The following is a 4,486-nucleotide window of genomic DNA, read 5'->3' on the forward strand; positions in this document are numbered from 1 at the left end:
CCCTCTCGCCTTCTCCTCTCCCCCAGATCCGCATCGGCAATCCGCGCGCGACGCGCCCGTCGCCGGCCACCTCGCACCACCGTGGCAACCGTCGACCTCATGCCACACTGACGTGCCCAAGCACTCCACCTCCCTCGACTACGTCTCCCCGGACAAGCCGCAGGACTCCGGACGCCCCCGCGACACCTTCTCCGCCACCGGCTTCCTCTTCGGCTCGGCGGACTCCGTCGACAATTCGCTCCGGCGAGCTCTCCCCCGAGCCCGCTTTGCTCACCTGCAGGTGAAGGTGAGCTCCTCTGTCGATCCCCTCCCTTTCCCCTTCGGTTCGTCGGCAGTACAGCTTAAGTGATGCTTGGATGTGTAATCTGCTCTAGTGAGTTCCTGTTTGTGATGTGTAATCTTCTCTAGTGACCACTCCATCTGGTGGTGGTCAGCTACTTGTCGAAAGATCCGAGGAGTAGGCTGTCATCACTTAATCCGCTCTAGTGACCCGCGATGTGTAATCTGCTCGATGTTGTTGTTGCTGCTGCTGCTTAAGTGATGCCGGTGCTTGTTCTTGTAGTTGCACTCTAGTGATGCTGCTCTAGCTCTAACTTCTAAGTCCACTGAATTTTGTCAACTTGTGATGCTGCTGCTACTGTAGATCTTGTGAACTTGTCATCTTCTGAACTTGTGAATTTTGCTTAGAAACATCAATGAATTTGGTGATGGAGTACAATTTTGTATAAAATGAAATGCAAGGTTGCTAATACTGTAACCCAGATCACACAGATCAATTTTTTTTCAATTTATGCAACTGTAAGAGTACCAACCAGATTACACAAATCATTTTTGATCTGCAAGGTTGTTGTTGCTGTGATGGAGTAACTCTGTAAGATGGAGTACATGAGTACTGTAGTAGTAACTCTTGATTAATTATGGCATTGTGTGTCATAATTTAAAATTGCCATGTTTATTAGAAGTGTTAACCATCACTTCTGGGTTGTAACCTTAGTTGTGTTTCAATGCTTAAAGACTATTAGCTGCATACTAATTTCCCTGTCCTAATTGTTGTTTTTCCATGCATATATGAACATTCTATAATTTCCAAGGATCAATTAGACCAGATTGGGCTCTCCTTTTTATTGTTGTTTTGACCTTTCTGTTGTGAAAAATAAAGCAGGATTTTAGACTAATGTGGGCCTATGGCTACACCAGCATGGTGTTTTGATTCAGAAGTGATGATTTGCCACAACCAGTGCATGCATGCCTTTTTTCTTCTTCATTTTTAGTAAAGTGCTCTGTTCTGGGTCATGGACTTTGTGCCATGGACCAGTGCATGCATGCTGCTGCTGCTGCTGTACTACTTGTCAAGTGATGCTGCTGCTGCTATCTGGGAGTTGCTGCTGCTAGTTGTGATTTTGTCAAGTGATGCTGCTGCTACTTGTGATCTTCTAAAATGACCCCTTTCTCCTGAAACGTTGATTAATTTCCGTTTCGGTTGAGAAATGGGGCACTCCAAGGTCAAGAAAATTAGCAAAGGTCATGCCCAATTTTCTTGACCTAGAAGGTGCCCGATTCTCAACCGAAATAAAAATTAATTTGCTTTAGTGGTTGGATTAGTTTAGTATTTTTTTCACACACTCAGACACCCTTGCTTGCCATGTGTGTGAGAGAGATAGTGAGAGGAGACAAGAAGAAGGGGGTTAGGAAGATGTTGCCTGCTCATCAAAGCTAACCATCTCCCCCTTTTCACCCCTTTTCCTTTGTCTTTTGTGGGTTGCAAGGAAGCTACTGTCTTAGCTAGCTTAGCTTGTGCACAAATCCCAGTGTTACAATCTAGAAAATTAGCCTGCAAAGATGAGGTCCCATGCTGGCTGTACCACTGCATCATGCAACAGTGCCTTCAAGATCCAAGGCAATATCACAAACATCATAGGCAATTTGACCAAACTCACAACCTTGTATCTTTGCAGCAACCAACTTTCTAGACACACCCCTCAAGAACTAGGTTACCCTGAGAACGTGGACTTGGACCTTAGCAACAACACACTAACAGGTTCTATCCCAAAACACCTAGGCAATATCACAAACATCTCTCAATTGTTCCTTGACAATAACCAACTTTTTAGCGACATTCCTCGAGAATTAGGTTATTTGGTCAACTTCCTCGTGCCTTACTTTCCCGAGTAAGTCCTCCCCTCAACTGCCCCGTAACATATGAATTCTTAGATTTCGATCGTTTTTCTTTTAACATTCCGTGTTTTTTGCAGTGACACACGTTGCACGCTCATCCTCCTAAGCCCCAAATATTCCATGGCCACGTATTTCGACCCGGACCGTCAGTCGAACGTAGACTACACAAATGTCAAGAAGGTTCTTGATGATGTTCTCCCCGGCTACGTCAAATCTGGAGGCACCTTCACCAGGCCTATTCGTAAGTACGACAAGCACGTGTTCTCCCACAATATGACGTTATGCTGCGTCAAGCAGCCGCCTGGCGGTCAGAAGGGTGCCTACTACGCCATCCATCACATGCGGGCGATCGTACGGGACCATCATCAATTTCTGCTACCGAGTAGACTCAAAGATTGGGCCGCAAGCGTGTCGGCAATCCAGGACCGGACATCAGACAAGAATTCTTTCGCATCCAGTCGGAGTTTGCGGAAATCATCCATCAAGATGTCCTTCGTACTGCGGGGCAGTTCTACCTCAGAAATCAACCGTCCAACAGTGACATCGACACAATCCTACAAATGCAGGCTGACAACGCCCGTTCTTTCATGACTCCCACGATAGACGGCGGCTTCATCCACGCTCCGGTCCCTTGAGTCTCATGTTGTAATTAAACTTTAATGAACTTGTAGTATGTCTCTGGTTTCGAGAGTCGTTCAACTTAAGATGTAATCGATGCTATTAATGTCTTGCTTTTCTCTTCCAATCGTTCTGTTGCATACTTATATATTGCTTATGTATTGTCTGTGAATTGGTACTAACGTTTCGTTTGGCTACTGCATAGCGATGCCGTGGTATGTCGTGTACAAGGGTAAGGTTCCCGGAGTCTACGATGACTGGGAGGAGTGTCGGAGACAGGTTCACCGATTCAGCGGTAACAGTTACAAAGGGTACGCCACTAGGGCCGAGGCCAAATCTAGATACGCCCGCTATCTAGCGGGAGAGGGGAGGGAGCGTTGGAGGAACCGGATGAAGACGAGTTTCATCGTGATGATGCTCATCGTGATGACCGCAGCTCTCTTCTATGTGATGGTAGTTTAGATGATCGATATCGACTTGTAATGTGAAGACAAATTCGCGGTCTCGAGACTTGTAATATAATGTTCTATCTTTGTTCAGTCTTTTCAATTCGGAGACTAATATGATGACTTGTATTCGGAGACTAAAATGATAAATTGTATTCAGAGACTAATCTTCTATTGTATTCGATGAATCTGTTGTTAATGTGTGCTGTCTGTATTTTGTCCAATTATACATTTTGTAACCTGTGCAAAAAACAAAAAATTAAAAAATAAAAAAACCCTAATATTCATACTAATGGTGCATCACATCATAGTGCGCCATTAGTATGCCAAAGGATACTAATGGCGCATCATTAAAGAGTGCGCCATTAGTATGCCGAAGTTACTAATGGCGCATCTTGCTGTCGTGCGCCATTAGTATGCCAAAGCACCTGGGTATACATGGCTCCCTGGGAGGCATACTAATGGCGCACTGTTATATATACTAATGGCGCATCTGGGGTGCGCCATTAGTATACCAGATACTAATGACGCACCTGTGGTGCGCCATTATTAAAATATACTAATGGCATGCTACTAATGGCGCACCACTAATGCGTCATTAATAGCCAAATTAGGTACGCCATTAGTAGGCCTTTTCCTAATAGTGACACACACGTCTCTATCAAATAAAAACCAAATTTATGTGATTTCAAACCTCAATTACAGCCTTGCTTGCTATGTTTTTCATGTTCCATAGCATGTGAAAACAATTGTAATGCACAGTTACTTACTCTAGATAAAGATCTTCAGCCAAAAACACAATGAAAATACGATCTACATGAATCTCACCTTTCACCATAAACCATTCAGTGAACAAGTGTATTTGTATTTGTCGTAATACTATTAATACTTACACTCTAAACATCAAAGGTACATGTAATATCTATTGCGACCCTGTTACTTTTGAAATGTAAAAAACACCCAAAGGACATCTAAATACGTGTATGATCCCAACAATATTCTCCCGACCCCGTGCCGCTCCCGCGAGCGGCCCGGGCGTAGCCCTAGACCCTCGCCGCCGCCACCCCTCACCTCGCCTCTCCCCTCCCCCGCCGCCGCCAGGGGCCGCCGCCGGGCGAAGCCCGTGCGTGCGTGCGGCGGTGGCGGCGGGTTCCTTCCCTCCCCGCGAAACATCCGGTCGGCGCGGGACGGCTGGCCTCGCGGTGGCGTGTCGGGCCGGCGGCGGCCTGGGGGTGGCTCCGAGGGGC

This window comes from Triticum aestivum, chromosome 1A (assembly GCF_018294505.1).
Source record: "Triticum aestivum cultivar Chinese Spring chromosome 1A, IWGSC CS RefSeq v2.1, whole genome shotgun sequence".
In the NCBI taxonomy this organism is placed as follows: domain Eukaryota; kingdom Viridiplantae; phylum Streptophyta; class Magnoliopsida; order Poales; family Poaceae; genus Triticum; species Triticum aestivum.